At 39.0% G+C, this 9,099-nt stretch overlaps 1 pseudogene; it reads right to left on the bottom strand.

The window, feature by feature from the left end:
• Positions 1,840-2,901, bottom strand: LOC100628100 (annotated as a pseudogene).

The raw sequence follows: 9,099 nt of genomic DNA, 5'->3' as shown, positions 1-9,099 counted from the left end.
GAGGCCCAAGAGATCTCTGAATTACGTGCATTTATTTCCTTATCAGATAACTACTCTTTAAAAGCGATTTTCTTCCCAGTGTGCTCCTTAAAACATGTGGCATTATTGGTGAGTGGTTTACGAAATTCTATTGTTTCTTAAATAGTTGATAGTAGAATGTCCTCTAGGTTATAAAAGAAGAAAATACCTTAGAGGGTTTGGGTACGAAAAAATAGGCCCACCGTAGGATTCAGAGTGTGGGAGCAGAACTAAGGGAGAGTAGAATTACTCTACATTTAAAAAAAATTGGTGATGGTGATGATGAGAGGTCCCCTCATCATCAGGAGAGAGAATGGTTGAACAATGATAAGGGAAATCAGCCAAAAGACTTTCTAGAAACACAGGACTATTCAAACTGAAATGGGTCAGCTCCACAAACCCCACCTACTTCTGGATTTCTCTAAACGTTTTGTAAAATCTGTATGCAAAAGCTTTGTGTGCATAATTTTGTAAAACTGAGGAAGCTGGCTCAAGAGCCCCGGTGGCAATAAAGAAGTTGCAAGATAGCAAGTGGAGAACAAAAATTTCGGCTGAAGCAGAAGTGGCCATGGGAACATAGGACCACCCCTGCCACCCCCCGCCAGGTATACTCAGAAATCTTGGAGAGGGGTTTGGACTTTGGAGACCAGTCTTGTCTAGGATGACCCTGGATGTCATCAGGATTAAGTACATGCTCAACACATATTACAAATGACATTAAAAATGACAAATACTGGACTTAGTAGAATATTACAATTACCTGTGAAATAGAAAGCGTTCTAGAGAAGAATTCAGAAGTTGTAGGGTTTCAATTGTTTTGTTTTTTTTTCCCTTCAACTCCCAGGATCTTTACTTTCCCAGAGTCTAGATACAGTGAACTCTAGCTGGGCTGTTGTCACTATTTAAGCCTCACACTTTAGGTCGTTTAAACCTCTTCAATATTTATAAATCTGAGAGTGCATGTTCCAATAATGAGAAACTAAAGCTTAAGATGATACCAGCAAATTCACTCAATATTGATATAACTACAAAAAATTTAATATGCAAGACATGGACATTCCTATTACAAATTTGGCCTTCTTTTAAGTAGGTTATCTAGAAACAAAAGCACCTTTTGCTATGAAGGGTTGCAACCAACAGGCCTTCTCCTACAGTTTGTACTATGTCCTTAAAAAACATAGATGATTCTTCCACTTAGACAAGGTTAAAAAAAAAAAAAAAAGCCACAAAATTCCCACCCAGAAAAAAATGTTAACCCCAAATTGTGAGGTTTTCAAGTTTCCACAGATGGAGAACCAAAAACAAGTTATAGGTAACTTTTATTTAGACCTTTTACCTAAGTAGTGCTATTGGAGTTTAGAGTCTTGACCAAAAGTAAACACAGGTTTCTCATTAAACTTTATTTTAAAAGGTCTTGAAATTCTGTGACAGATTTTTGGTCAAGTGGTTTCCTAGAAAAAGTACCTCTTTTAAAAATGAATAAAACTGTCACACACACACAAAACCAAATTGTCCACAACACATTTTCCTTTTCTTCAAATATTTTTCAGGGAATTATCATTCTTTTACCATTAAACTTAAAGGGCCAACAGAAACAATTCTGAGACTGTTCCTCCAACACTGACTAAAACTGGGGTGGTAGGAGTTCCCTCCGTGGCACAGTGGGTTAAGGATCAGACTGCATCAGCTCGGGTTGCTGCAGAAGTGAGGGTTCAATCCCTGGCCCAGCACATGTGTTAAGGATCCGTATTGCCACATCTGTGGCGTAGGTTGTAGCTGTGGCTCAGATTTGATCCCTGGCCCACAAATTTCCGTATGCTGCAGGTGTGGCCAATTAAAAAAAAAAGACTGAAGTGGCAGTATTAGGGATATTATTCATTTACTTTTTTCAGCTTTCTGGGTAGACTTGGTGACCTTTCCAGCTCTAGCTCCCTTCTTGTTCCCTGCTTTGATGACACATCAACGGTAATTTCATGTCACTAACAGCAAAACGACCCCAAGGAAGATTGTCAGAAAATTTCCCAAATACATGGGCTTGTTAGGAACTGTATCAGCCTCATGGTTGATGGCAGCGTCACCAGCTTTACAGAATTTGGAGCCATCTTCTCACTTCTTTCCAGAATAACAACCTTCTTCTTCAGCTCGGCAAACCTGCAAGCAACGTGAGCCACGTGACAACCCTGCGTGGGTGCTTAGCCAGCACTCATTTGATCTGGAGGGTACGGGATAATCTCTTGAGCTGTCAGGCCAACTACTTCCGCTGGTGGGTCATTTTTGCTGTCACCAGCCATGATGCCATTACGAACATCTTTGTCAGGTGCATTCTCCACTTGAGGCCCACCTCGTCCCTAGGAAGAGCTTCCCCCAAAGCTTTATGATGCATTTCAACAGATTTGACTTCAGTTGTTACTTTGACTAGAGCAAAGGTGACCATTGTGCTGGGTTTGAGGATACCAGTCTCCACAGGGACAGTGCCAAAGCCACCCATATTGTAGATGCCCTGGAGGAGCATATGCAAGGGATTGCTGCTTAGAAGAATTGGTGGCAGGATGCAATCTGGAGCTTCAGGGAGTGTCGTTTCACTGGCATTGCATCTTTCCTGCTGACTTTCCATCTCTTGAGCTGATTGTGCACCCAGCTACAACCTGTTGTCATCATTCCAACCAGAAAGTGGCACAAATGCTGCCCTGTCTGCTTGTAGTCAATTTTCTTAATGTAGTTCCTTCATGAAGGAACTCAGCACTCGTATCTTGTGTCCCTCTTCTATGTAGTGCAACTTAGTGGAATACATTAAGTTAACATGGACAATTTTTTTGTTAATAGATACATAATTTTTTTGCTTTTATATTAGCTTTTTAATTTTTTTATTAAAGTTGATGTATAGTGTTGTGCCAATTTCTGCTGTACAGCTAGTGACCCAGTCATACACATATATACATTCTTTTTCTCATATATCTTCCATCATGTTCTATCTTAAGAGGCTGGATATAGTTCCCTGTGCTGTACAGTAGGACCTCATTGCTTATCCATTCTAAATGTAATAGTTTGCATCTACCAACCCCAAACTCCTAGTCCATCCCACTCCCTCCCCATCCCTTGGCAACCACAAATCTGTTCTCTATTTCTGTAAGTCTGTTTCTGTTTTGTAGATAAGTTCATCCATGCCATATTTTGGATTCCACGTATAAGTGATATCATGTGGTGTTTGTCTTTCTCTTTCTGACTTCATTTAGTATGACAATCTCTAGTTTAATCTGTGTTGCTGCAAATGGCATTATTTTTTTATGGCTGAATAATATTCCATTGTAGATGTGTACCATGTCTTAATCCATTCATCTGTTGATGGATATTTATGTTGTTTCAATGTCTTGGCTATTGCGGATAGTGCTGCACTGAACATAGGGGTGAATATATCTTGAATTATAGTTTTGTCTGCATATATGCCCAGGAATGATATTGCTGGATCATATGGTAGCTCTATATTTTTTGAGGAACACGAACAGTCACTTCACCCTCAGTCCAGAAGTCAGAAGTGCCTGCTCATGAGTCTGCCCATCCTTGTAGATCCCTGCTTCAACTTCACCAACACTGGCAGCAAGTCAGGACACCACAATCAGCATGAGGTGTGCCTACAGCCATGTTTTTTAATAGTCTCTGGGTTCTGGGGCATCAGTGATGGTCACCTACCACCCGCTGGTCTTGAATTTCTACAGGGAAATATGGCGGCAATACTATGCCTGGGTTCAAATTTCAGTTTGTCCACCATCCAGGCACACTTGAAGGAGTACTTTCCCATATCAGCAGCTGCCTTCTCATTTTTTTTTTTTAATGATTCTTCTGTTGATCCCACCATTTTTGTAGATTAGATGGCTAATTGTGGTAGACTTGCTCCAATCTGTGTGTTCAGTGATGATGATATTGAGATGTCTTTTCCTTTCCTATTTTGGCTTAGATTTATTTGTGGCTCCTGTATTTTTGGGGCAAATCCATTATGAAAAGTTAAACTTGAATTCTGTGGCATTAAGTAATGATGTGACTTCGGAAGATGCTTTATTACTCTGAGCTGCAGTTTTCTTATCTGTCAGAGGAGAGAAGAAACTATTGTTTCTCTTATCTGTAAAATGGCTCCAATGGTAACTAAGCTACCCTAGAAAGGAGCACAGAATCAGGAATCAGAAATAGACCCATAAAATATACCTATGTGTGTGTCCTGCTTCTGCTACCCTCTGGCCGTGTGACTGTCATTTAGTTACTGAAATTCCTAATCCTTGGCATCTTCATCTATAGAGTTATAATAGTAACACCTATGCCTCGGAGGGCTTTGAGAAGATTAAATATTTTAGCTTAGGGAAAGATGCTTGATAAATGTGAAACCTATCTCTTTTATACTTAAAGTCAACTCCTTTGCTCAGTTTCCTTTTCCATGACCTTGAAAGAGAAAAATTTCTGGTTCTGTTTTACAGGGTAGTCCAACTTCACACCAACTTACTTCTGTTGAGCAAAAAAGGAAAAAATGTTGACTCATCTTTGCATTTTGCCAATTATATGGAATTTAACAGTAATGTTCAAATCCATAAGCTGCTATAGTTACTGATTATATAATGTACTAAGTAATAACCAAGAAAGTTCTATTGAAAGCATCCGGAGAGGTGATCTGTTTTGCTTACAGTTTCTTTCACTACCATGTAGCTTCTATGTCTAATATAAAGATGGTACTTTCCTGGCATCAATTCTAGGTCCTAAGTCTTTTTGGTTTTATAATCCTGGAAAACACAGTATTAGTGGAACTGTTACTCTTTTTTTTGGCCTTGGAATAACTCAAGGCTGTATCTCTCTGATCCACCTCCCTCCTAATCCCACTAAGCCAAGAGTGATTCCATTTAGGTTTCTAGCAAAAGGCAGCCCACAGCAAAGCACATGAAACCTTCAAATTTCCTATGCAAATGGGAAGTCCATTTCTTCATCTGGTTTATGTCATAACATTTCTTCTCATTGAACAGAGGGACATCAGCAGATGCCTTGGGCAGGACTTTATCTCATTAAAAACTGCTTTTGCAGTATTGCTGAAGAACCAGCTAGGGAGACAAATCTACCTGTCTTACTTCTTTCCGCATTTCTTGGGTGCCCACACTTTCTGTATCCCTAGGAGTCCTAGTATCTTGAGAGAAAAGGGACCCCTTCTCTGTACCTCAGAAGCTTTTATGGGCCACTTTTTGGTCCTAAATCTTACATTTCCTATAGGTCTTATGGTGACTCGATTTCCACCCACGTTGTGTATTTGAACCTTACCTACCAAAGAAAGCTAGATTAAGAATCTGAAAATGGGTGGACTCCACATCTAATCATTCAGGGCCATACAAATATTTTATTCTTAATTTTGGCTCATGTTTTCATCTGTTATCTTAATGGGATGAGTTTATACTGTATTGACCCAACCCCTTTATAGTCACTCCTAGGTTGAAAAAAAAACAGTTCTTAGCCAATGGAGAATTTCCAAGTGATTGCTGTATTTCAAAAGATGCTCTTCTAGGCATTAATATGTGCTGCCATATTTCTGGCCTAATATTTCCTTTTATTTGTATTCTTTCTTTGATAAGTATTAATGATTCTAATTCTCCATTCCTAAAAGAAATGAGAAGATTATGCAAGTTTCTCTACTAGATTTTCATTGGGATGATAATGAAGTGCAAAGAGAGTTGGTGCTGATTTAATTTATTTTGCTGTGGAAACCCACAGTGTCCTAAATTATAACTACACCTTAAACCGAGAGGTTCAGTGTTTCAGTGTAGGTATAACATTGACATTATGTCTTTGATTTTGACTGATAAGCAGGAAGACATTTGTTAGGTGAGCATGATGAAATTGTGCTAATGCAATAATAATAATAAAGGAAATGAGATTTAGAAAAATAAAAGAAAATAAAACATGGAAAAAATTGTTTTAAGGGTTCATAGCCTTATTAGAATAACAAGGTGTGAATGTAGTTTGAGGGCTTTTAATATGGAAATCCCATAGTGAGCAAAAGGCAAACACTATCTAACTTTAAAATAGGCTGTTTTCCAGAAGTTGATTGTTTTGCAACTCAACACAATTTTACAAAGGATTGCAATTATAAATAGTGCTTGTTTTCTCAGGGCAGGTCATGCATTTGCAAATGTGGAGTATAAAACCTCAGTATTCAGAGCATGGTGTAGGCATGAGATGAGGGAGGCAGCAGGAGTAGGGAGCTGGGATAAGATTGAGCTTTCATGCAGCACTGGGGTGAGAAGCTAAGAGTGACTGAGGTATGAATGTCAGGCTGGTTCCAGGGATGTCCCTGGGTCCCAGGGCCTTCTGATTTATTAACATCTGACCAATAACCACAAAGCCATATCCATTTAACTTCCCCAATGCTTATTAAATCTATGTAATTCTTCTTTAAAAAAATTATTAAGCTATAGTTGATTTACAAAGCTACAGTAATCAAAACAATATGGTATTGACACAAAAACAGACACACATAGATTCTCTTTAATTATTTATTTATTTTTTTGTCTTTTTGTCTTTTTAGGGCCATACCCATGGCATATGGAAGTTCCCAGGCTAGGGGTCTAATTGGAGCTGTAACCACTGGCCTATGCCATAGCAACACAGGATATGAGCTGCATCTGTGACCTACACCATAGCTCATGGCATCATCGGATCCTTAACCCACTGAGCAAGGCTAGGGATGGAACACGTGTCCTCATGGAGGCTAGTTGGGTTTGCTAATCACTGAGCAACACTGGGAACTCAAATTCTCTTTATTTTTATTACTGCCACTCAACACCATATCCCACTAGAATTCCTGGAATAACTTACTAAGTAATCTGCTCTACATTTACAATTTCCATCAAATGTCCATCCTTCAATCAAGCTGTTCTCTTAAAAACTCAGTTTTTAGGCAATCATGGCTGTATCTGAATCAGTCAGTAATTTCCTATTCTTCTTAAAATAAGGCCCCAAGTCCTTAATGATCAAAATAGTTAAGCTCTGGTGCTATTGTGAGGTAGGCAACACTTTCCCCAACAAGTGGTTGTAATGAAAAGGAGACCTCAATTCATTCAGTCAATTAATTGATATTTCAATATATAGTTGTTAATAAAATAACTCCTATATTTAATGTAATTCAGATTCTATTCAGAGGTCATTAACTGGTGGTCTGCAGGCCAGAACTAGCCTATATGTTTGGTTTAGTCTGTATAGTATTAAAAACATTTGAAATTTTAAAATTTATTTAAAAATTGGGAGGAGTTCGCACAGCAGGCTAAGGATGTGATGTTGTCTCTGGTAGCACAGGTTGATCCCTGGCCTGGCACAGTGTATTAAGGATCCAGCACTGCCGCAGCTGCAGCTTGGATTCCATCCCTGGCCTGGGAACTTCCATATCTGCCCAGTGTGGCCAAACAAAAAAAGCCAAAAAAACCAGGAAGATGAAAATAATTGAGACTTCCAGCTTCCTTAAACCTGGAAGAGTCTGATGACCTGGGGATTCATAGTCTCCTTCTAGCAACAAGCAGCTTGTGGGGGGATGGCAGGTGTTCTTTTAGGAAGAGTTGTGGCTGTCAAACTTGTAGGTAAACATGCAGTACGTTAGAATCACTGGGAGGCTTTGTTAAGCCACAGATTGTAGGCCTCACTGGGGAGTTTTTGATTGAGCAATGCAGCAGGCCAGGATCCAAACACTTGTATTTCTAACAAGCTCCCGGGTGATGCTGCTACTCCAGGTCAGGGGTCCACACCTTGAGAACTACTGAGGTAGGGAATGGGCTTTCCAGCAAAGCATGGTCCTGACACTTCTTACTGGTTCCCATAACCTGGGTATCCACTGCCATTTGTCACCAAGCTCATAGCACTATCATTGGTATATTTAAAGAAATATTTTTCCAATGTATTGCTCCAGAAAGTGGAAAAGTTAAAAAAAAGAAAAAAATAGGAGAACTATGCCTTTATGGAAGTGAAGAATATTCCAACATGTTTAAAATGCAAATACTTAGGCCTTTTCACTCAGATTTAACTTTTTGAGCTCAGGTCCATGGCAACTTTCACACGTCTGCCAATGAAGTAGGACTTCAACTTCAGTCATTCACAACTGTGTTTGAGCTCCTGGCTTTGCCACTTACTGGCTCTGTGACCCTGGAAATCTTCTGAATCTCATTAAGACTCATTTCCTCAACAATAATATAGGGATTTTTAATGATGCCTATGTTAAAATTAAAAAAATGGAAACCAGCCTTGAAAATTCCCTAAGCAGACAAAACCAGTTTAGTCATCCAGGCAAAGCTTAATGCAGCTTTTTGCAAGACTAAACTTGACCTGGGTTATTTCTTGCTCATGCCTCTGGAAATCGTAAGGAAAACGTAAACTGTTTCTCCAAATCGTTGAGATAACTGCTCAGCAATTTCCTATCACTTAAGTAAATTCTAATATTATAACCAATCACTGTGAAGAATAGTCACTTCACTGCTTTCTCACTATACAAGCTGCTCTGTAACAATATACCCCAGAGCCGCCTTCTATATTTTGGTTTGTGTGTTCCCAGTTTGTGTACCATCTTTTTGGTGTGTGAGCAATTAACTTTTATTAGTTGCTACTTTGCTGATTCATTGGATTTACTTCTGTTTCTTATGAACTTTTGACTCCTACTCGGCTGGGTTATTGTGAAATTAAAGGTAATTTAATGTGAGATGCCTAGTACACAATAAGTGCTCAATACCTGCTATCTGCCAATGATATTGCTGAGATTTTCATACCAATTTTTAAATGCTATAACTATAAGCTGGACGAAGAAGAAAGAAATGAAGCAGAAATGGAAAGCAGCAGGAACCTTGAAAGGCTGGATCAGGAAGGTTCAAACCCAGAATCAGTGGAGGTTTGCAAAAGGACAGAACATGAAAAGCAGAGCCCTAGTTGTTTTTAGAGTAAGAAAAATAAGGAAGGAACATCTACTGCTTAAAGAAGATTTTGTAATGTTAACAGATAACAGAAAAAAAGCAGAACTGTCCAATGAGTCTTTTAGGTTTTTTTCTTCGTGGTCAAATAGAAGTATTTTTCATCCAGAAA

Source organism: Sus scrofa, chromosome 9, assembly GCF_000003025.6.
Source record: "Sus scrofa isolate TJ Tabasco breed Duroc chromosome 9, Sscrofa11.1, whole genome shotgun sequence".
NCBI classification, from domain to species: Eukaryota; Metazoa; Chordata; class Mammalia; order Artiodactyla; family Suidae; genus Sus; species Sus scrofa.
The sequence above is the reverse complement of the archived record's forward strand: the minus strand, read 5'-3'. Positions and strand labels throughout refer to the sequence as shown.